The sequence below is a fragment of the Notamacropus eugenii genome, chromosome 2 (assembly GCF_028372415.1).
Source record: "Notamacropus eugenii isolate mMacEug1 chromosome 2, mMacEug1.pri_v2, whole genome shotgun sequence".
Taxonomy (NCBI): Eukaryota; Metazoa; Chordata; class Mammalia; order Diprotodontia; family Macropodidae; genus Notamacropus; species Notamacropus eugenii.
This window is the reverse complement of record NC_092873.1, coordinates 439,200,814-439,225,631: the sequence shown is the minus strand read 5'-3', so window position 1 is coordinate 439,225,631 and position 24,818 is coordinate 439,200,814. Positions and strand designations below refer to the sequence as shown.

General features: G+C 41.9%; 1 long non-coding RNA gene across 1 annotated transcript in view; it reads right to left on the bottom strand.

Annotated features, from left to right (window-relative positions):
* The window catches only part of LOC140529519 (uncharacterized), a 39,011-nt gene extending 31,968 nt beyond the window's left edge, over positions 1-7,043 (bottom strand). Inside the window, exon 1 of the long non-coding RNA XR_011975577.1 lies at positions 6,897-7,043. This is a non-coding gene — a long non-coding RNA (uncharacterized lncRNA). The remainder of the gene's footprint in view (positions 1-6,896) is intronic.
* Between the last annotated feature and the right edge of the window lie 17,775 nt (positions 7,044-24,818).

Sequence of the window (24,818 nt, the reverse complement as noted above, 5' to 3'; positions counted from 1 at the left end):
CCCCTAAAAAGATGACAACAAAAGAATAATGAGGCAGCCAATTTTTAAATTTTTTAATTGAATTTATTTTTGGTTTTCAACATTCAGTTTCACAAGCTTTTGAGTTTTAAATTTTCTCCCTCTCTTTCCCCTCCCTATTCTTAACTTTTAAAATCACTCCCTCATGTATTAACTTAATTACTTCTTAATGGTACATAGCAAAGTTGATCAGTAGAATGTCTTAAGACAATTCTCTGAGGTAAGAAGACACAGTTATTCCCATTTTATGGATGAGGAAACTAAGACAGAAAATTTAAGTGATATGTTGAAGGTCATAAGGAAAGTTCATGGTAGAGTTTGGACTAGAAGGCAGGTCTCTCCCTTATACATAGATCACTAATATCAAAGAATTATAATAAAATACACTTTATACTAAAAGTACATTGATTTTATCATTTGATGACTTTGAATTCTGAGGGAACTTGGGGCATCATAATGAGCACCAGTTACAATTTTACTGTAGTTATGGAAAGGATCTACTTAGAATTCTGGTTGATAAAGTGTCAGATATCAAAAATTTTACTGTAAATTTATCATTTCTGTATCTGGCTGCCTTAGGTCATGGTGTCAGTGAGGTCAAAATCACTCCCATATGGATCTGCTGGCTTTATACCCAAAGAAAACTCTTGTATGGCAAAGGGCTAAACCCCAGTCATAGCCAGGCACTTTTCAAATACATATTGTTGGTCCAGATGAGAGCATAAATGACTCAACCCAGCCCATCACTCCTCCTTGAGAAACAATTCAAGGCACATTCCTTAATAATTGATGGTGGGTCAGTATCATCGTTTTAGTACGTGAAGCGATAACATGCTTACTTACAATACTCATATGCTTACAAAATTCACTCATCTTTAGTCAGTCATAAAAAGAGTTTCATGGTCAGTAAGTTAATTGAACAAAACCACTTTGTTATTTATTGCACATGGCCAAATATCTGACTCTCTAGGCAATAAAATGCCAAGTCTTAGGCTAGGCTGACATAACACTGAAGTGTTGTTTCTCTAGGCTGGTTAGTATGGTGTCTTCCAGCATTTGTGTATAGCTACATGTACTGGTAAACCCAGATTATCACATGGATCAGTGAAGAAAATGGTCTGGTAGAGAATACATGCTTAACTAAAAGTCTGCTCTAGTGGTTTATTGGGTTTCCAATTCTCTAAACATGGCTGTTGTCTGTCTGTCTCTTGACCTCATCTTCTGAGTCCAGAGACTCAGTGCTCCTCATCACATCTTGCTTTTCCCTCTAAAGTGTCTGCTGGGCAGGGCTTTAAGACTGAAAAGACTGTCTGAGTTTCTTCTACCCTACTTTTCAATTCAATTCAACTGATAATTACTAAGCACCTCCTGATACAAACCATAGTGCTAATTACTGGAGCTACAGAAACTAAATATAAAGCATCCCTGCCCATGCCATTTAATTTCTCTGTGTCTTAGTTTCCTAATCCATCCAATGGGAATAATCATATCTTCACTTCTTACCTCAGAAAGTTGTTTTAAAAAGCAATCAAGTTAATATACATGAAAGTACTTTGAAAAGTTAAAAAATGTAATGTGTCATTATTCTTTTGTTCTCAAAAAGCTTATTTTGAGGAGATCCAAGATGTATAGATAAGAAATAAAAGGAGGGAGAGGTTACTAAGAATGGGGAGATTCAGGAAAATCTTCTTAAGTTACAAGCTAAGAATTAAAGGAAGCTAAAGATTCCAAAATGTAGAGTAAGAAGAAAAAAGCATTTGTAGCATTGGGGATGGCTAAGATGGAGATCAAATGCCAAACTAGGAGAGCAACTAGAAGTATCTTACGGCTAGAAGGTAGAGGTCATGAAAAAAATGCTGTAAAAAGTAGATAGCATCCAGATTGTACAAGATTTGAAGTGCCAGGCTGAAGAGTTTTTGTTTTATCACAGAGATAATGGGGAACCACTGAAGATTTTTTTTTGAACTGGGGAGTGACATGGTCAGGCCCATGCTTAGGAAAATTATTTTGGCAATAGTTTGGAGGCTAGATGGGAGAGGAGAGTGACTGGAAGCAGGGAGATCAAGTAGGAGGCTATTACAGTCATTTGGGTGAGATGATATGAGGACCTGAACTAGAGGTGTGGTCTTTTGGGCCTAGAGAAGAATGATGGGAAAGGAAGTGATGGGAAAGGATATTATGGGGGTAGGGTGAGTTCAGTCAATCAATAAACATTTATTAAGTACCCATGCTGTGCCAGGCACTATTCTAGGCACACAAATGCAAAAAATAAGACACAAATATAAAAAATAAGAGAGAAGAGTCAAGGATAACTCCAAAGTTACCTATATGGATGACTAGCAGAATGGTGGGGTGCTCACAACAGAAACCAGGACATTTGGATAAGACATAGGTTAAGAGGGAGAAGAAAATCAATTCCTTTTTGGAAATAATGAGTGTAAGGGTCCAATGGGGCATCCACATGGATACATGCAGGTGGCAGTTATATGTGGAACTAGAGAGGCTAGGAGAGAGGATAGGGCTGTTTTGTTTCACCAGACATGTGATTCTATTAATGTAGAGGAACTTCTGATGAGGAAAAATGCCTTTTCCAAAACAAATAAACTTCTTTGCAACTTAGAGAGACAGACTAGCACACAATGTCATGTGACTAATACATGTCAGAGGAAGGACTTGAATCCAAGTTTTCCTGACTTTGAGAATGACTTTCTCTCCCCTATGTCATGATACCTCTAAAAGTTGAACATATAGATTTTATTTAAACAAGGTACTTCTAAAATTTTTCTCACATCTTTCTTCTCCAACTCCAATATACACCTCCTCTAAAAAGCTTTCCCAGACTAACAGAGACATAAACATGTTCTCTGACTGTCCCAGAAGCATTTAATAAGCTTCTCCTCCATTACATGTGAAAGATTTCCTGGGCACATGCACAAGAGGAGAGAATCTTCTGTACGTGAGGGACCACTTGTTCTGTGGGCAGCAGACATGGACAAGGAGTGACACTGTGTGAACATAGGTGGGGCTGGTGGCAAACTGAGATGAGGAAGGGAACCAGAACCAGATAGGAATGAGGTTGTCAAGATTCCCAAGGCCTCCAAGAGAAACCTGTCATCAAGATTGTGTCATCAACATGGCCCCTTGAAAAAAGAGAGCCTTGACAAAAGAAAGAGGTAGAAGCAGCAGAGCCTCAGGGAAAGCAATGTAGGGCAGAGTAACGGCAGGTAGGGGAGAAGAAATCAAGAGAAAATGAGAGGTAGACAAAGGAAAGAAGAAGAAGAAGAAGAAGAAGAAGAAGAAGAAGAAGAAGAGAAAGGAGAAGGAGGAAGAGGAGGAGGAAGGGAGGAGGAAGGGAGGGAGAGGGAAAGAGAGAGAGGAGGAGGAGGAACAATGATACTGAGTCACCAAGTAGAGGAGCAAACTCATGAGCAGTGGTTTTTGTTGCTACTGTGAGTAAGGCAAACTCTAAAGGTATAAAGACTAATCTTCTCAAAGTGGGAAGGTGGACCTTTTAGAGACCCTGAATCACACAAGGAAATGTTCTAAATTGGAAGGATGTTGGGAAGAGGGGGAGTTTGTTGACTGTCTGTATGCTTCGGTAGGTTTGTTTTATCTTCTTGTGTAAATAAAACCCTCTTTATATTAATATTTTGTTAGTTTAAATACTTTTGAGTAGTTAAGAGCCCTTTTTGGAGAAGAAAAAATGAATCCAATACCAAAATTCAAAATTTCCTGGAAAGAAATGTGAAAGACTTGACATTTTGCCCAGATCCATCACACCAGGCCCCAGGGTTCAAATAATAAATAGGTTACATTTATGTACCATTCTCATTCCATTCCCACCTGAACAGGGGTCTTTGTTTTAGCTATTTTTGTATATAAATAAGCGAATTCCCCTAAAGACAATTCAACAAACATTTGTTGTGTGCCTACTATGTGGAGGACAACATGCCAGATGCTGGGAGGCATCTAATAGTGTAATGGATAGAATGTGGGATAGAAGATCCCAGTTGGAATCCTACCTCAGATCCTAAGTAGCTGTGTGATCCTGGGCAAGTCACTTAATCTCCCTCGGACTCAGTTTCCTCATTTGAAAAAGGGAGATAATAATAGCACTTACTTCTCGTGGTTGTGAGGATCAAATGAGATCATATTGTAAACTGTGTGTGTGTGTGTGTGTGCGTGCATGTGTGCGTTCATCCTTCATTGCTGAAGAAGACCATGCCATCAGAGAAATAAAGACATGACTTGCACTTGACTTTGTTTGGAGTAAGGGAGGACTGTGCAGGTCACCAGCCTCACTTCTCCTCCAGAGCCATCTGAATCCAGTGACCATATATTCATCAGGATGACTGGAGATGACCCAGGATGAGGCAATTGGGGTTAAGTGCCTTGCCCAAGGTCACACAGCTGGTGAGTGTCAAGTGTCTGAGGTGAGATTTGAACTCAGGTCCTCCTGACTCTAGCACTGGTGCTCTATCCACTGCACCACCGAGCTGCCCCTTATTGTAAACTTTAAAATACTATATAAATGCTAGTTATTATTATTACTACTAGAAAATTGTGGTGGGTCCTTAACCCTCAAAAAGCTTACAATCTTCAGCCTGAAATGCATTGTCTCTGTCTGGAGGGAGAGCTTTCTGACTTTCTAGGCACTGGCAAGAGTGAGTGGAACCCTGGAGGAGAGTGATTTAGGATCATAAAAAATGGAAGTTGTCCACAGGTAGAAGACAGATAAAATGGCCAGAAGTTTTTAGGACTGGAAATTTCTTTTTCTTGGGAGCCCAGAATGGTCACTCCCTTCCCATCATCCCCCACTTGAGTGAGGGTGATGAGAGAGTGTCCGGTCCCAGCTCTCAAGCTACCTAGAATAAAGGAACTCAGAAGCCCTGTACAAAGTACCATTCTTAGCCCTCATGCCCAGTGGGCAGGGAGCATTGGGCAGATCTGCCAAGTGGCACTGACTCAGTGGGGATCTGTGGGTGCTGTTTGTTTTTTAGTTATTATGAAGCAGAGTTTATCTTGATGGAGAGGTGCAAGAACTCCCTGGAGAAGAGAGGGAGACTGTGAGCCAAGGTAGAGGGAGACAGCTCTGGTCTTGGAGGTATCTGAAGGAACCATGATTCCGTCTTTCCAGGGAGCTGTGCTCACGTGTCAGCTTGTTTTTTCAAACCCATGGCTGTGGTTACGTTATACCATTTCTCACCAATCCCAGGAGACTTGCTGTCTCTCTTAGGAAAGTGAATCCCAGAAGGGGAGAGAGACTTGTGTAACATCACACAGCTAGTGAGAGACGAAGAGATGTGAAGAGATCTCTGAAAGAAATCTCTCAGCCCAAGATGGCTCCCTCCTATTGCCTATCCTGCTCACTTTCAGACCTTCTCTCTTTCACCTTCACTGCTCCAGGAAGATAGATTTAATTTTAAAACCAGCCTGAGCCAAACCAAGTTTGTTTGTATGTTTGTTTTGGCTTCAGGAAAAATGTTTCTAGGTATTTGAGTTCAACCTTCCTGCTGGCATCATCAATGTGCTAGGCAAGACCTCATCCTTCTGGGATAACATATGTAAGATTCTTTTGAGCCTGGAGCTACTATGTAAATGCAGGCTATCATTGTGATTCTTTTTCCTCTATCATCAGTCATGGTGTAGAGGCCAGCTGAGTTCTGAAAGGCTGTGTGAATGGCTCTCAAAAGTACCTCCTGAGCTGAGAAGCCTTGAGTATAGACCCAGGCTCTTGTCTGAGGACCAGCCCAGCTAAAATTAGAGGGGCTCATCACCTAAAGGCTGACCAGTAAGGGATGATTCCCCACCTTGATAATTGATATATGATAGATAGATAGATAGATAGATAGATAGATAGATAGATAGATAGATAGATAGAAAGATAGAAAGATAAATAGGTAGGTAGATGGATATATGGATAGATGGATGGATGGATGGATGGATGGATGGATGGATGGATGGATGGATGGATGGATGGATGGAAAAAAGGAAGGAAGAGGGAAAGAAAAGAAAGGAAGAAAGAAACAAAGAACACTTATTAAACTCTCGCTATAATGAGTTTATCCCATATGCATCTTCTTTGTACATAGTTGTTTTCATATTTTCTCCCTCATTAGACTGTGAGCTCTTTGAGAGCAGTGATTGTCTTTTTAAAAAATTCCTAGTGCTTAGCACAGTACCTGGCACAAAGAATATGCTTAATAGATGTTTGTTGACTGACTGCTAGTCACTGTGCTAAGCAATCAATCCATCTTGTTCAATAAACATTTTTTTCTTTTCTCTTCCCTTTCTTCCCCTCCTCTCCTCTCCTCTCCTTTCCTCTTCTCCTCTTCTCTCCTCTCCTCTCCTCTCCTCTCCTCTCCTCTCCTCTCCTTTCCTCTCCTCTCCTCTCCTCTCCTTTCCTCTTTTCTTTTCCATTGAACAACCAAAGTACTGTGAGGGCTTGCTGTTATTCTCAATTACAACTGTCTTCAGTGGAGCCCTGATCTCATGAAGGGAGATGAGTGGACAGGAGTGTGTGTATGTACATATGTAAGGGCTGGGGAGGTAGGGTGCCAATTTTTGAAAGTACCCAATCCCCAGACATTTCTTTGCCAGACAGGGAGGAGACCCAAGAGCCACAAAAAGAATGCAGTGACATGGAAATTTGGTCCTGCCTCTTCAATTGCTTGACTGTGTAACCGGGAGCAAGTCAACTCGTGTTTGCTGGAATTAGTTTCCTCATCAGTAAAATCACTGGACTTTGATCTCTGTAGCGGCTCTAGGCCAGAATCCAGTCTCTAATACTGCTGTTTGACCCTGGGAAAGTCACCTAACATCTCTGAGCCTCGGTTTCCTTGAGTGTAAAATGGAAATAAAAATACTTGTGCCCTTACCATAGCCCACCATCCTTTGGCGTGTTGTGTCCCACTACTAGGAGGTAAATTTCTTGAGGATCTTCTTTTCTCCACCCCTATTCCTGTGCTGTCTTCTTCTGTTAGTACATAATGGGCAGGGACTATCTGTCTTCTGCTAATATTTTCACCCACAACACTGAGCACAGTGCTTAGCACATAATAAGCTCTTGACAAATGTTTGTTGCCTCGCCTTGCTTTGCTTTCCATGTGCAGATCTCATCCATGTGCACCCTGAACCCTGCCCACCCCGGTTCCAACAGGCAGATGGGTGGTGGGAAGCCCACATTCCAGCATTCCTGCACCAGATTCTCACACCCATCTTCACACTTTGCTGCTGGGGATAGGGAGAGAGGTGGGGAGCCTACTGAAAAGGAGGAGAATGAGTCAGGCCCTCAGAACTGGCCCTGCCGGTTCTATCCTGCCTCTAACGAGAGTGTCAGCAAAAGGTTTGGTCAGGGTTTGTCTTGGAAAACATCTCGTCACCTCCCCTCGCACTCCAGGATGAGCTAGGCAAAAACATTTCCCCCAATAAATGGAGACAGATTGTCAGATAGGTCGAAGTCTTCTCTTTCCCTCCCGTGGGGATCACACCTTCTTTTATAATAGCTTTACTACCTGTCCACATCTGCCCTGCCCTCCCTCTGAGGAGCTTGGAACCTACCAGTCCCATGGGAAAGGTCCAGCCCTTCTCTCAGGAGACTGGCACCAGAGCTAAGCTGGCAAGTTTTGGGGAACGAATGGCCATTTGAAACTAAAAGACCAAAGCAGCCCATTCTGCAGAAGATAACATGGTGTGAGTGGCCTGTTCCATATGTGTAGGATGGAGCTGGTTCTTGCCCTGCAAACTCACTATTATAGTATCACCTCCGTCTGAACATTGAGGTTCAGGACTTATGCTCACTTGCTTCACTTTTTTGTTGTTGTTCAGTCATTTCAGTCATGTCTGACTCTTCATGACCCCATTTGGGGCTTTCTTGGCAAAGATACTGGTGTAATTTGTCATTTCCTTCTCCAGCTTAAAGATGAGGAAACTGAGGCAAACAGCGTTAAGTGACACAGCTAGTAAGTGTTTGAGGTCAGATTTGAAATCAGATCTTCCTAACTCCAGGCCAGTTACTCTAGGCATTGAACTGCCTACCTGCCCACTATGAGTGTAAATATAACTTTTTTCTTTTAACTTTGGGTTCACTTTACTCATCTTGGCAAGTACGTACAGGAGTGGCAAGTGAAGTGGTGTTATGCCATAGTGGATAGGGCACCAGATTCAAACTAGGAAGTTTTGGTTTCAAATCCCACCTCAGGCACTTACTAGTTTCTGTGAATATAGGCAAACCATGTGACCTCTCTGTGACTCAGTTTCCTTATCTGTAAAATGAGGGGATACAACTTGCTGGCTTCTTAGTTTCCTTCCAATTTTAAATGTATAATTTTCTAAGTCAGAAAAGGTATTGTGCTACAGAGGAAAGGGCTCTGGAGCTAAAGTCAGATCTGGATTCAGATGCAAGCTCTGTTGCTTACTTGGTGTGAACTTAATTTTTCTGTACCTCAGTTTGCTTATCTGTAAAATGAAAAGGTCAGACACATTTATCTCTAAGCTTCAATTCTGTGATTGCAAAGAGCTCAGTGGACAAGGAGAGAAACTTGGATAAAAAAGGTTCTCTAGTGATCGGTAGTGGTCACAGAAAGAAATTATGGTAACTATGGAAGGAATTTACTTTGGCCCTATGGGGTCAGAAGTGTCCTGAATCCAATGCAAAGGTCCTGCTAGGCATATGGTGCCAAGTCAGATAAGTCATGACTTGAGAGGGATGGCCATCCCGTACGTCATGATGAACTCATGAGGCATTACTTGGTTGGTCCTTACTGGAGTTTCTTCCAACCTTTAGGCAGGCAGAGTTGGCCAGTGGTTCCCAAATTCCAGTTCACAGACTAGAGTTGTTGCCTTGGAGTGATGACTGCAAGGGGTCTCCAATCAACATATGCATCAAATATTGATGTTTTTTCTCTATTTAACTCCAACAAAAGATGCACCAGGGATAATGGGGTTTGTGTAGAGAGCTGGACTTGGAATTGGGAAGACCTAAATTTGAATTCAGCCTCAGATATTTGCTAGCTATGTGACCCTGGGCAAGTCATTTAACCTCTGTCTGCTTTAGTTTTCCCATCTGTAAAATTAGGACAATAACAGCTCCTACCTCCTAGGCTTATTGTGAGATCAAATATGCTTAAAATCAAAATGCTTAAAACCTTAAAGTATTATAAAATGCTAGCCATTATTATTGTTGTTACCAATGCTTAATTTCTTCCTAATAAGGAAAAATCTATTTCTGTGTATTCTGAATAAAATGATATTTCACATATCTTCCTTTCACATGTCTTACTACTTTTCACGTCTTACTACTTGTCACATGTATAGAGATGCTTTTGTGATTAATAAAATACAGATGAATTGTAAAAGTGTTACTGAATTTGTAGTAGATTGTTGTGATTTTTTTTTAATCAATAGAGGTTAATAGCCCAGCTATAATCAACAAAGTTGAGAAGGATTCATGGAATTTATTTGACATTAAAAAGAAGTCTTCAAAAGGACCGACATGTACCAAAATATTTATGGTGGCTCTTTTTTGCAGTGGCAAAGAGTTGGAAATTGAGGGGCTGCCCATCAGTTGGAGAATGGCTGAACAGGTTGTGGTTTATCAGTGTAGAAATGATGAGCCAGCAGGTTTCAGAAAAACCTTGAAAGACTTACATGAACTGATGCTGAATGAAATGAGCAGAACCAGGAGAACAATGTACACAGTAACAACCACATTGTGTGATGACTAACTTTGATACACTTAGCTCCTTTCAGCAATGCAAGGATCCAAGACAACTCCAAAAGACTCATGGTATAAAATGTTATCCACATCCAGAGGGAGAACTGATGGAATCTGAGCAGAGATCAAGGCATCCTAAATAAATATTTTTAAAAGAGGTTTTCAGGTCTAAACAAGAAACATACATAGTCATTAAACAGTTACCCTTATAACCAGAAACAGGCTGGTTCAAGTCCCACCTGTGATACACACTGGTTGTGTGACCCTGAGCAGGTGGCTCACCCTCTCATTCCTCTAGGCAACTCTCTAAGATTTAAGTTGCACAAAGGGTACAACAGAAAAGGTGTAGATCTAAACTACCGCTGTAGAAGGAATTTCCTCACTTGGGAGTTCCCTATAAGAATGAACAAGTCTAGTCCCTACCCAATCATGCTTGAAAAGTTTGAGAACCCACAGACCTTTCCAAAGCTGTGTTTCTGTTTCCTTGATAAGTGTAATTCCATTTCCATTTAAGGATGATTGGATGATAGTAACCCCGCTGGTCCTGGTCCTCAGCCCCACCCTTATGAATCTGATACATCACAAATGGTCTGATAGATTATGATGTTCTACATTTTTTAAAAGCTTGTGGGTGAGTGGGTGGGTAGAGGTGATCCAGGCTGGAATGTACTAGCTGATCTGGGTCATCTTTCTTAAAGGATTGTTTGAAGATAAGGAATAGAAGGGAGAGTATATGAGAAAATAGAGAATTAAGAGTAGGAGAAGATTAAAGAGCTAGAAGGATCATCAGATCATAGCTTCTGGACTGGAAGGGACCCTAGAGATCATCAAATCCAACCCCTTCATTTTACAAATAAGGAAACTGAGGCTCAGAGATGTTAAATTGACTTTCCCAAGGTCACACGTCAAGTAAGTGTTTTATGTAGAATTTAAACCCAAGTCTTCTGGACTCTGAGTCCAGCACTCTACTATGTATACAAATGAGGGGAATAGAGAGAAGAGGTAAGAATTAAGGAAAGCAGGACAGTTTGAAAGATGTAGGAACCAAAGCTTATACTGGGAGTTGGCAGGAAAATGAGGAGGAAGTCCAAAGAGCGTCAGAAGCCAGGAGGCAAGAGGGTGATGGCAAGCAGATGACAGAAGCCACAGCTAACAGTGCAGAAATTAAATGGGTTAAAAGTGACCACACCCTAAGTGAGCTCTAATCTATGAAAGGAAGGGGCGTGGAAACTTGGAGTTCTGTATCTGTCTCACTCAAAAGAGATATGAGCCATCCTTCAAGAGACATGAAGGATTTCCCTGCTCAGCTGGTCTCTGGGAGAAGAGTCCTATAGAGAGGGAGGAGAAAAGAAGGGTGAGTGAAAGGCTGAGTCAGAGTCCCAGAACCATCTTCCCATGACTGGCCAGGCAAAGGCTCCTTCATGGGGAGAGAGAAGGAAGGAAAGAAGGAGGAGTCGCAAGAGGGTACAGCCCCAATGCCAGGGGCACAGGAGGGAAAGGAGAACTGAAACTTCAAGGGAAAAACAAATAGTTGTGCCTGGGTAGGGAGGGGCATCCTGGGAGAAGGAAGAAATAGAGAAAGAAAAAGACAGGGAAAGGAGAAAACAATGGAAGCACATAGAAAGGCAAAGGAATGCGTTTCTTCCCCTTCTCCCTCCTCCTTCTACCCCACACTCAGTCACCAGTCACTGATCTCAAACTCTCCTTGAGAAAGAGGATGGCAAAATCTAAGACTCAGAATTTAGCTCTTATGCAATCATATCTATTACTACTAGGACTCTCTCCCCAGGTTGGACATAGAGTTGTCTGCAGGACTGAATAGTTTTGGTTACAATCACGGGTGGAGAACCCGTGGCGTCGAGGCCACATGTGACCCTCTAGGTCCAACCCTTTGAACTTGATAGGGTGGCATTTGAGGACTTAGGGGGTCACATGTGGCCTTGAGGCTGTAGGTTCCTCACTCCTGGCTATACTGTCTCATCTCCAACACCAATTTCAGACACTGGGACAGGAAGCCTCCACCTTCACCCTGTTCCCCTCCTCACTGAGTCAGAAGGGACCTGCTGAACAAAAAGGAACCTTCAGAACAGTCTAGTCCAAGGGTTTTTTAACCTGAGACCCGAGGACTCCCAAGGGATCTCTCAGATAATTTAAGGAGTCGTTGAACTTGGTTGGGAAAAACAATTACATCTTTATTTTCACTAGCATTTCCTTCAATTTACTTTATTGTCTGTTGTTGTTGAGTTGGTTCAGGTGTATCTGACTCTTTGTGACCCATTGAGGTTTCCTTGGCAAAAATACTGGAGTGGTTCTCCATTTTTTTTTTCCAACTCATTTTACAGATGAGGAAACTGAGGCAAATAGGGTTAAGTGACTTGCCCAGGGTCACACAGCCTGTACATGTCTGAGGCCAAATTTGAACTCAGTTCTTCCAGACTCCAGGCCTGGTGCTCTATCTACCTAGTGGCCCTCAATTTACCTTTCATGTATAAAAAAATATTCTGAGAAGGGGTACATAAGTTTTACTAGAATGCCAAATGGTTAAAAGACTCTGTTCTAGCCCAGTCCTTACCTTCTACAGGTGAGGTTGCAGAGACGATCAGATTTGTAATCACTAAGGATGGGGCTCCTACCGGGATATATGAGGCACAAATGCTTCTTCTATTATGCGTGTTTTTCCTTTCACATCAACCAAAATGTCAGGCTCAGACCTGTGCCCTGAAATAGTTTCTGTTCTTTTTCCCAAGAAATAAAGGATTTCTGATGATTCTCCTGAACACACCTGATTTGTTTCATTCTTTAGAGATCTATGAAATGATTGGGCTTGTTGGATCAAAGTTCCTTCCAGCTTTAAATGTGTCATTCTATGATATTATCATCCATGCTGATTTTGCATTCTCTGCCTCCCCAAAGTCAGACATTACAGTCAGGCATTACACATATGGCTGAAAATAATTGGCTATTAGCTAGCCTTTCTCTATCTGATGATACTTTGAAAACTCTTTGAGCTCCAAGTTTCCATTGTCTATAGAACAAGGAGAATTCTGTAAGGAAAATACTGTGTATAGATTCCTAGAGAAAATGCTCTTTATTATCCTAAGGCATGGGTCAGACCATGTCACCTATTCACCAAACACCAGGATTATTATGCATATTACCACTAGGATCAAATCCAAAATCCATTGTTTGGTTTTAAACCTCTGTCATAACCTGCAATCCTCATAGCTTTCCTGTTTTCTTACTCTTTATGTACTCTGTGATTCAGTGACATTGGCATCTTTGCGCTCCTCTAACAAGACAGCCCTGATTCTGGGCATTGTTACTGATTATCTCCCCATGTCTGGAATTCTCTCCCCCCCTCACCTCCATCTCCTGACTTCCCTGGTTTTTTTCAAGTCTTACCTAAAATTCTATCTTCTGCAAGAACCCTTTCCCAACCCTCCTTAATACAATCTCCAGTTTATCCTGTATATGTATGGTTTGTGCATTTTTTAATGTTGTCTCCCCCATGAGAGCAGGAACCAGTGTTATCTTTTGTCTTTCTTTGTATCCTCAATGCTTAGTATAGCACCTGGTACATAGTAGGCACTTACTAAATGCTTATTTACTTGATAACTTTATGTAGGATTATGAGCTGGCAGTACTCTCTGGAGGTCTGCATTTCCAAATTAAATGTCCTCAAGGTTGCTGAGTTTTCTTTCAGATCATTTACACTGAACTTAGTCTGATGTGGTTTCTTCATGCCCTTGCCCAGGTCAGAGCCATAACTAGAACTGATTTTACCTGAAACAAAAGCATTGGGGTGGGGAACAGTGAGACGGGATGGTGCAGAAGACAGTCTGACCATTGGTACAATCCCAAAGGTCTAGGTCTTTGCTGGAATGCAAGTGAGCCCCCCATGCCTACCTCCTCCAGGTATCTGTACCCTGGAGCAGAGCCCCACCTTCCCATGCTAGTCAGAATTTTGGGGCAGGCTCTTGGGTTTCCCCACAGAGCTTTTATAGAGAAATAGAATTCCTAATTGGGTTTGCTAAAGTCAGCGGCTAGGCATCCTATTATCATCTCAAGGATATGGGAAAGAAGATGCTTTTTCTTCATGTTCATTTCCGTATCCCAGAATAAATATTTTCCTTTGATCAATCAACAAGCATTTATTAAACACCTACTATGTGCAGGCACTGTGCTAAGTGTCTCCAAAGTGAAACAGTCAAGAAACTTGTATGAGATGATGCTACATTGTTACCAGAGGATGGTCTTGGGGTTGCTTTTTCTGCAAAGAGAAAGGTTCAGACTCCTTAACAATCTGATCTCCCTTGGGATCAGCTGTGAGGGACTCTCTTGTGAGTGGATTCATTAAGAGGGGATAGGTTAAGGCAGGAAGGAACCCACAGTTGTTCTTCCTATGTTCTACCTCTCCTTGTCCTATATTCACCTGTTCTCTCAGGTTCTGGAGCTAGGGCCACTGGAATTCCCCCTTTTCTCACCCCTATTAAAAAATTATTTTCCTTATCATAACCATTTGGATATCCTCTTTACCCTAACAAGGGTAGAAAAATTCCTCTTCATAGTCAAAGCAAGTTAAGAATTTTTCCAAAATGAGTACTAACTAAGAAACTAAGGACAGGAGGAAATCTCTGCCCCCCCCCCCAATAAAAACAACCCCAGGAATGAATGCACTCAGAGTACAGATTTCTGATTCTAATTTTTATGCAATCAACCAACTAATTAACCAACTAACATCTAATCAAAGATTTTCTTGATTAAATGAAGAAAAAAAAGATTTTTCCCTTTCTTATATCAGAATACAGAAGGTGCTCAGTGAGCCCCTCATGGTTGTATTTAGTGAGGGCTTGCCACTCACAACAAAGAAGATTCAGTTTTGAGAGAGTCAGGATGACTAGAGCAGAAAGAATGAGGGAGCTCGGGAGGCAAAGAATGAGGGAGGGCTGTGGGATCCATCCCCTCACAAGCAGTTGCAGAAGTGAGACTGTTGGTCCCTTTTTGGCCTGGATCTATTCTCTCATAAGTGGTAGAAGCAGTAGGATTAGACCAGCTCCAGATTATGGAGAGAGTGGGTAAAGATGTGTCCGATAAAGGATGGGTACTGAAGGAGCTATAGAGAAGGGGTCAGCGACAGGTCTGGTGCCTTCTTCACTTAGACCATACGTTGTTAACAGCAGCTTTGGTATGTGAGTAAATGAGATAAAGTTAGAAACTCTGGCTGCTGTCATGAGGACATGTAAGCCTGAGCCTCTTTGATTCCATTAGCATTGTTGTGGATCTAACTAGGTTGACCACAGATAATCAGGAAAGGAAAATTATCTTCTCTTGGAGTGATGAAAGATGGCATGTCATGAGCTAGCCTCTGAACTATTGTTTTCCTGTGGACAAAAAAGGGCAATAGACTTAAGACTCCTGAATAAGTTGGCCATATATAAACCACTATCTAATCAAAAGTCAAATGTGATATTGACTGAACTGGAAATAACTAACTTGTTTATAACGGAAGCTAGTTGGTGCAGTTACAGTACCAGGAATGGAATCAGGAAGACTCAAATTCCTGAGTTCAAATCCAGCCTCAGACACTTACTAGTTATGTGATCCTGGGAAAGTCATTAAACCCTGTTAGCCTCAATTTCCTCATCTGTAAAATGACATGGAGAAGGAAATAGAGAACCACTCCAGTATCTTCACCAAGAACACCCCAAATGGAGTCATGAAGAGTTGGAAATAACAGCAACATGTTTAAGTGACCTGATCCCTCATGTGTTCAACCCATTAGACAATCACGTCCAGGTCAACTTCCCTAATGCTAGAACTGCTTCTAAGAGCCAGCTCACACTAATTTGCTTGAACACTTGGTCTAGTGGTCAAACTTTTCCAAAAATGAAAATGACGTAAAACTTGTGACCAAAAAATATAGAACATAAGTCATCTGGTGAATCTCATTATGGTGAAAGCTAAAGAGTACACTAGTCATAGGAAAAAAACTGACCTCAGAGGTCATCTAGGGGCCAGTGGTTCTAAAAATGTGGTCCAGTGACCTCCGGTCCCTGGGAATCTTTCAGGGCATCTGCTAAGTCAAAACCATTTTTTATTACAATAGCATGATATTTTAATTCCTAATACGGTAAATCATCCAATTGATACAACCCCATTAACAAAAGCTCTTTGAGAGTGTCTTCAATAATTTTTAGAGTACAAAGGGATCTTGAGAACAAAGAGTTTGAGAACTGCTGATCTAAATGAACCCTTTCCTCTTCAGATGAGGACAGGGAGGCTCAGCATTCAGAGGATTCTTACCACATCACCCAACTAAGTCAGAGGTAGAGTAGCGACGCAAACCTGAATGTCCTGATTCATGGTGCAGGGCTCTTTCTCCCACATTTTGCACTCTTGACTACATAACCATTATTTGAATATATGCAAAGACTCAGAAGGTATTGCTTTAAAATAAATATCACTACAATATAATTTTTCCTATTGCTAACAAAGAGGCCAGTGTGGTGTAAGAGAAATATTAATTAATTAATTAATAAGTCAAATCATTTAAACTTGTTAACCCTCAATTACTTAATCTCTACAATGAAGATTATGCCCACTGCCCACTGATGCCTACTGCCTGGCTCACTTTACTGGGTTATTGGGAAGACCAAGTGACAACAAAGAACAAGGGAGAAGGACTAAGTGAATTTATGCATACATATATATATTTACATATATATACATATATACCCACACACATGAGATTATTATTATGTCTAACTTGGTAAGTCAATGTGGGAAATGTGGAAAATACCACAGCTTTCCTATGCCCATGATCCTGGATGTGCTATTTCCCTGAATAATTCCTGATGCCCACAGCCATACCAGAGAACAGGTAAATGGCACTTTTTAATATGAGAGGTCTTCCAAAGGTTTTCTTATTATGAGTGATTTGGAAGAGAGAGAGAGAGGTGAGTAGGATCCCTTCACAAATTAATCCAGCATTTATTGAAGGCTTACTGTGTTCAAAGCACTCAACACTGGGAGAAAGTTTAGATAGAATTCATTCCCTACCTTCATGGAGTGGGGTGTAGGTGGCCTGTTGGATCTGGCATTGGACAGGGAGTCAGGAAGACCTGAATTCAAATACAACCTTCACTATTAACTAGCTATGTGACCCTGGGCAAATCACTTAGCCTCTGTCTGCCTCAGTTTCTGTATCTGTAAAGTGGAGATGACAATCGTACCTGCGTCCCAACGTTGTTGTGAGAATCAGATGAAATCATACTGGCAAAGTGTTTTGCAAACCTTAAAGCTCTCTCTAAATGCTAGTGGGAGGGAAGGGGAAGGATTTGACAGGTACCCAACTAACCCTAAATAACACAGGATGAATCAATAAAGGAGCAAAACGCTCTGTGTGGGCCCAGAGGGAGAAATTTCATTGGGAGTGTTGGGAAAATCTTCCTAGCGGAAACTGTATTTTAGCTCAGCTTTCTAGGCTGGGTAGAAAGATGGGTAGATATTCTACATATAGAAAGAAATAGAAACAGAAGGAAACTGGGATCTTAAAAGAAGTATACAAAGGGAGACAAAGAATCACATTCAGCTGGAGCATAGACAGTGTACAGCGAAGTATGAAATATATCTGGAACTATTGGGTGGCACCGGACAGTAGAGGGCCTAGCTAAGATCTGAGTGTTAGCTGGAGGCAAGGAGCCACCATGTGTGCTTGAGTGTGATGTGCGAACCTTTTTTGGTCCTCCTCTTCTTCCCTGCACCCATTTCATTGGGCCAGTCCCTTTTACCCATCTGCCACACACTCCGCTCCTTCTGGGAAACAGCAGGGTGTGGGCAGGGTGGGGCTGCTGATCCTGCCTTGTCATTCTGCTCATCCAGCACAAATGCTGCCCAGGGACAGCCCAGAAGAATCTCAGGATCTCCCCAGAGCCCTGCCCTGCTGCTCTCCTAAAATACAAGCCCCAGCCCAGGTCTCGCCTTGCCTCCCTTAGCTGGTGCTGTTCCACCTCCTTCCATTCTTAGCTTTATGAGCAAAGTGCTTTGGGACCAGAGATATGCTGGGGGTGCAGCTTTGTGGCTAAGGTTGAGTGCAAGGGTTTGGGGTGGAGATTACCTCTGGGCCTGGGTATTTTGCAAATGTGTTTGAAGTGTTTTTTTTGAATCCTCAAATTATGGGTAATTTAAATACCCACAGTCCTTCAGAACTCATAAGCTCAAAGATTTAGAGCTGTAAGGAAACTTAAAGGTAATTTAATCTAACTCGCTCATTTTACAGAGGATGGAACTGAAGTAAAGTGACAAGCCAATGGCACCCAAATGAAGTAGACCTGGGATTCAAACCCAGGTGGTGGGGCTCCAAATCCCACACACTTTCCAGTGCTCCATCTTCACCCTCTTTGCTGTAGTTCTTGGAAGTGTCCAAAGAGTTTTCCCCCAGCACAACCCTGTAAAATCAATTCAATTAATATTTATTAAGTGCATACTATGTCCCAGAGATACAAAAAGAGTCATGAGATAGTTTCTGCCCTCTGGGGGCTTTCAGGCTAACGGGGGAGACAGTATCCAAACCAATGTATACAAATAGGAAATAATTAACAGAGGGAAAGCACTGGGATCAAGAGGGGCTGGGGAAGGCTTCCTGTAGAAGGTGGGATTTTAGTTGGGACTCAAATGAAGTCAAGAGATGGATACAGGTGTCATAGAACAGTAATGGTAATGATAGTTACCATTAAATGATGCTTTAAGATTTACAACAGGTTTTACATGTTACCTTACTTGAGCCTCACAACAACGCTGTGAGTTGGTGTCATTATTATCCCCATTTTGCAGTGGAAGAAACTGAGGCAAACAGAGGTTAAATGGCTTGCCACTAGTAATGTCTGGAGCAGGTATCAGGAACTCTTGTCTTCCTGACTCCAAGTCCAGTGTGCTCCCCACTGCACCACCTCCATTGTATGTTGTTACACAGAGTGTCCTCAAATACTAAATCTAAGACTTTGGGGACACCCTGTATAAGATAATATTATTTTGTTTAGTCATTTTTCAGTGGCATCCGACTCTTTATGACCTCATTTGGAGTTTTCTTGGCAGCGATACTGGAGTGGTTTGCCATTTCCTTCTCCAGCTCATTTTACAGATGAGGAAACTGAGGCAAACAGGGTTGAGTAACTTGCCCAGTGTCAAACAGCTAGTGTCTGAGACTGGATTTGAACTCATGTCTTCCTGACCAGGCTCAGCACTCTATCCACTGCGCCACCTAGCGGCCTGTATATGCCAATACATGCCTCCGTGCTTTTCTGCTACTCATCCTAACACGTATTACATTAATATACCACAACTTGTTTAGCCATTCCACAATCTATGGACATTTACTTTGTTTCCAGTTCTTTCCTAGTATAAGAAGTGCTGCTATAAATATTATGGGATAAATGGAAGCTTTCTTTTTTTATCACAGACCTTCTTGGGATATATAACTAGCAATAATATAGCTGGCTCAAAGGATAGAGTCACTTTGGTCACTTTCTTAGCATTATGTAAAATTGTTCCCCGAAATGGTTTTACCAGATCACAGCTCCTTCAACAAAGCATTAGTGTGTCTACCTTTCCAACTGACTATTCCCACTTTTGGTCACTTTTTCAACTGTGATGTGTGAGGTGAAACCTCAGAGCTCTTTTGATTTGCATTTTTCTTATTATCAGTGATTTGGACCATCCTTTCGCTGATAATTTGTGATTCCTTTTTTTTTAAAACTTTTTGTTCAAATCCTTTTGACCATCTGTTGATGAGGAGTGTCTTTTCTTCTTATATATTTCTTAGTTCTATATATCTTGAATATCATACCCTTATTAAAGATATTTACCTTAAAGATTTTTTTGCTCAATTGACTATTTCCTCTCATCCTAATGCTTAATTTTGTTTGTGCAAATGTTTTTCAACTTCATGTATCCCAAATTCTCCATTTTATCTTTTATGACCATCTCTGTCCCAAGTTTGATTAAGAACTTACCTCCTCACCTTAACTGTGAAAGGTTCTTGTTCCAGGTCTCTTTCCAATTTAAAAAAAAAAAATGATATGACCCTTAATATTCAAGTCACATATTCATTTTGAGGTCATTATGGTAACTGAGTAGAGAATGTTGGTCTAAATCTAAAAATTCTGTCACACAGTTGTCCAATTCTCAGTTGGGGACATTTCCTAATATTCCTCAATAGGGACCTTTTCCGTGTACCTTATCTTATCTGATGCTCACCAGGTGATTTAGGGAGCATGTCTTAGTCTAGTCTGCTGAAAAACCTGGCACCTCCAGTAGTGTGGTCAGCTTACTTGGAAGAGGTATGTATCTTTTGGATACTTAGGGGTGTTCCGATGATATGTGTCTATGAATGTGTATTAGAGAATAGTGGGAATTTGTTTATTTAATCCACAAACATCTTTTAAGTCCCTAGTACTATGAATTACCTAACAATTACTAATTCCTATTGGGAAGGGGAAATTATCTTGCTGAAAAGTCTTCATGCTAAGAAAAATCATAGGTTCTGGCCTAATACAAGGTAAAGGAGATGCAAAGATAAAAATCTTGGCCTCAAGGGGCTTTTACTCCACTGGGAGTGATACCACATATACACAAGCAAAAAAGAATCAAAACATAGAGAAATGGACATGTGGTGGGGACTAGGGTAGGGGTGGAAAGAAGGGGAAAGCATATTAGAAACATATATAAGGAATATGAAAAGAGAGAAAGAGCTTTCTTTTACCTCCGATGCAGCAATAACTATACTGACGATTACCTTGCATTTTGTTAGGCCTTTTCTCACCATCCATAATCATCCTCCTCATGACAGGGCTGGCAGGGAGCCATAGGGAAGAGTTGCTTTGCAAGGGGGAGATTAGTAGACTCAGTGGGGTTGAGTGATTTGCTCAAGGTCATACCTGGCAGCTAGATATTCACTTCCTAGAACAGTGCCTGGCACATAGTAGGCATTTAATAAATGCTGATTGATTAATTTGGTAGTCAACCTTAGAACCAGTCTGAACAGTCCCCCAGACCCCCCAAATAGCAAACACACCCAATATGCATACCATACACATACACATGGCCCACACGTATACAGACGTGCCTTGTTCTCCCAGGGAGGGCCTCCTCTGAGTGCCTGGAGGCCTTTGAATATCTTATTTTTAAAACAAAGCTGAAAGAAGAGGGACAGAGTAAAGGACTGTAATCTCTGGGTACTTTTGCTCTAGACAGATCCAATGCAGGAATGGGGAGAAGAAGCTCCCCAAAATATTGCTGTAAAAAACCCCCAAACACTAGCTTTTTGTAGGTTTTTGGATGCAGCCTGATGGAGGGTAGAGATTATGCACAGTGTCTCATGTCTAAGTTGGGTCTTTCTTCTACCCATTTCAGGTTTTGCCTCAGGTCTTTCTCTTCTAGACATTCTCTAACTTCATTATGCCAATGGCTAGATTAGGGAGAGGGTCACCATCTTCCATATAACGGCACAAAAACCCGGCAGACAGTCCCCTCACTACCTGGGATACCCCAACATACAGAGTAGGCTAGATACTGTCCAAGACGCTGCCTGCTTGGGCCATGGGACATGCAAAAAGGCAGAGCTGGGAAAGAATAGGAAAAGTTGGAGGAACGAGGGCATGGATATAGTAGAATCAGAGATTTAGGATTAAAAGGGATCTTAGAGGTTATCTAACCCAATTCCAGCATTTTACAGATAAGGAAATTAGCCCAGAGAGGTTAAGTCACTTGCCCAAGGTCTAGTAAGTATCTACGACAGGATTTAAACCCAAGTCTTCTTGACTCCAAGACCAGAGTTTTATCTACTACAACCTTCTTTTTCTATAAATGTACATTTTGGGTGGGGGGAGAATATGTATATATACAGGATAATCTGTATCCTAGTGTGTTTTCTAGATACACCTCATTGAGCATGTGCTAAACCTTTGTAATGGGAGATGTACCTAGCTGAGCCTACTGAATTTGGAATAGAAAGACTTGAGTTCCACTTAATAGTTATGTGATTATATGTCACTTCCTTGTAATACTCAATTTCCTCACCACTAAAATGAGAATATGAAGTAAAAAGAGCACTTGACTTGCAATCAGAAAAGACTAGGGCTCAAGCCTTTCTTCTAATACTTATTGGCTTTGTGACCATGAGTCAAGTTACCTAACTTCTCTGAAAGTCAGTCTTAACATCTGCAAAATGGGAATGAGTAAGATAGTCTCATCTAGTGGAAAGAGTTTTGGGCTTTAAGACAAGAAAGAACTGGTTTCTTTACACCTCAGATACTTCTTAGCTATGTGACCTTGAGGTATCACTTAACTTATATGAAATTCAGTCTTCTCATCTATAAAATAGGGATGATAATACCTGGGGTATGTACCTGTAAGGATCAGATCAGATAATGTATGTAAAGCTGTTTGTAAACTTTAACTTCATTCTATAGACACCTAATGAGAGACAACTCAGTCTTGGGGACAGATGGCTGAGAGACAGGAAGATTTGGGAACAAGCCCTGTTCCTGCCATGTCTTAGGTGTGTGACCCTGGACAAGTCACCTAACCTCTCTCAATGCCCCCAGGAAATTCTCTAAAACTCAAAATTTCAAAGGAGTTGCTGTGGTTCTATACTAGTGTCAGGAGTTTCACATCAACAGCTCCCTATGCTAATAAGATCACAAGTCTGCCAAGAAAATAACTTTAACTACAATCTTGCTTGAATGAAAGAGAGTGTCTAACACATAGGAGATGTATAAATGGTGGTGGTGGTGATGATGATGTGATGATATGGTGAAGAAGTCCTGGGTTCAAATTCTAACTCTGCTACTTACTTCTTTGTGACCTAGGGCAAGTCACTCAACCTTTCTGAGCCTCTGAGCCTCACTTTTTTCCATTTCTAAAAATGAAGGTTTAGTCTAGATGGTTTCTAACCTACTTTCTGATGCTAGATCTCGTAATCCTATTACTCTAAATCTCAGCTCTCCACTTAACAGCTGTGTGACTATGGACAGTCATGGAACTTCCCTGAACCTCAGTTTCCCTCTCCATAAAATGGAAATAACAATAGCATTCACTATCTTGATGAGTTATGAGGAAGACACTCGAAAAGCCTCAAAACATTATGGAAGCTTCAGTCATTGTTAACATGCACTTCAATTGGTTGTGCTGAGAAAAGCACTTTGTAATGTATGAGGGGCTATACTAACGTGAACATCATGAGATACAGCTCTGGGTGTCTCAGTCTGGGATATGTGTGCATCTGTCTGGGAATTTCTTTGTGTTCATCTCTACACAGAAGTACAAGCACACCTGCTTATCTTCCTTTCTCTCCCAGAGACACTGTGCAGGGGGCCATTGGATTACAGCTTGTCAGCCTAGGCATCTAGCCAGCCTACCTGGGTGCTCTCTTCAGAGCTGAACTTGTTTTGTTTGCACTTTTACTGGATCGTGGGGGAGAAAGAGGCAGCTGGGGCTCCCAGCCTATCTATGGAAGTCCTAGCTGCTTCCCTGACCCAGGTCCCCTTCCTCCCAACCCTCTCCCATACTGCCACAGGCTCTCCCTCCCCCCATAAACAAAATTTCACATTGGCTCTTTCTCTGTTGCTGGAAGTGGTGTTAGTAAGGGCTGGGGATGGGATGGGATGAGACCTGCCTCCTGAGACTCAGTTATCTACAAATGTTCCTGCACAGGCAGGTGCCTGAGTAAGCTGATGGGGAAACACCCAACTTAACCCTTGATGTTCCTATCAGCTGCATGGCTTACTGAATCAGGGCCAGGAATTCCCCCCATGAACCCTGAAGACAAAAGAAAATGGACTTTTCCTGGGCATCATGGCTAGGGAGCTCAAAATATTCTTCTGTTTGCCTTGACCAATGGACTGGAGGATAAGCACCAAAAAGGTGATGAAATCAAAAGGCAGTAGAATAAGTGGGATCCCATTTACAGAGGTGAAGGGCAGATGAAGGGTTTTGAAACCCTAGAATTAGAAACTGAAGGATGTTGCTGAACCTCTCTGGATACCTTAAAGAAGAGGGCAGATGGTCATCTGTTAGAGACAGGCGGATGGATGTGTTGATCTCTGGAGGAGAAGGAGAGAGAAGGAGTAAGAGGGAGTGGGATCCCAGCCTTTGCTACTGTGGGAAGGTGACTTCATTAAACTTAACTATTTCAGTTTATCATTCTGAAAACTAAGGCACAAGAATTGAGCTGGAGGAGAAGTTAAGGGTCTTACTCTTAGCCTTTCTACCCTGCCTACTGGGTTTCCTCACTTCCTTCCCCCTGGTTTACACTGTGTGAAGGGAAGGTTACACCTTCTCAGGGTCTCCAACCAGAGCTGAGGAGGGGATGAAGGGATAAAGAAAGGAGGCTGCCCACCCTGGGAAGAAGGTACTTTGAGCTGACTCAGCTGTCCTACCCAGGCTAGGGCAGGGCTGGGGAAGGGCCAGGGTGGTGCACAGGAGAGCTGACAGGTGAATGCAGAGACAATGCTGGGAGCTGCTTGGGGCTGGGCTCTGGAAAATCTGCCCAAAGTGGGGGCTGGGAAGAGCATGAAACTCGTGCCCTATACTGGGTCAGGCAGCACCACCTGATGGGAAGAGAGAATGCCAACACAGGCATGGAGAATCATCCACTGCCCTCCCCGCATCAATCACCCTCAGGAGCTTGTTGAGTATATATGTTGTGAGCAGAAAAATAGACACACACTGGGGCCCCCATCTTTACTCTCACCACCATTACCAGCACCAGCACCAGCACCATCACCACATAGCTGTTTGTAGCAGGAATCAGGAGGTCTAGAGTTTAGCCATGGTTCTATTAACCAGATGTTTGCCTTTGGAAAAGTCTTTCCCATACTTTGGGCCTCAGTTCCCTCATCTATAAAGTGAAAGAGTTGGATAAGATAATTTCTCACACCCCTTTCTGCTCCAACACCAAGATTTGATAGTAAAAGAAACCAGTGGACAGCTTTTCTACCCCAACCAAAGCTTTTGTCTCCCTCCTAAACCCCCATACAATGACCCTTTTGTCTTCTCTTCCTCTCTTTACCTGACTTCTCCTTCCATC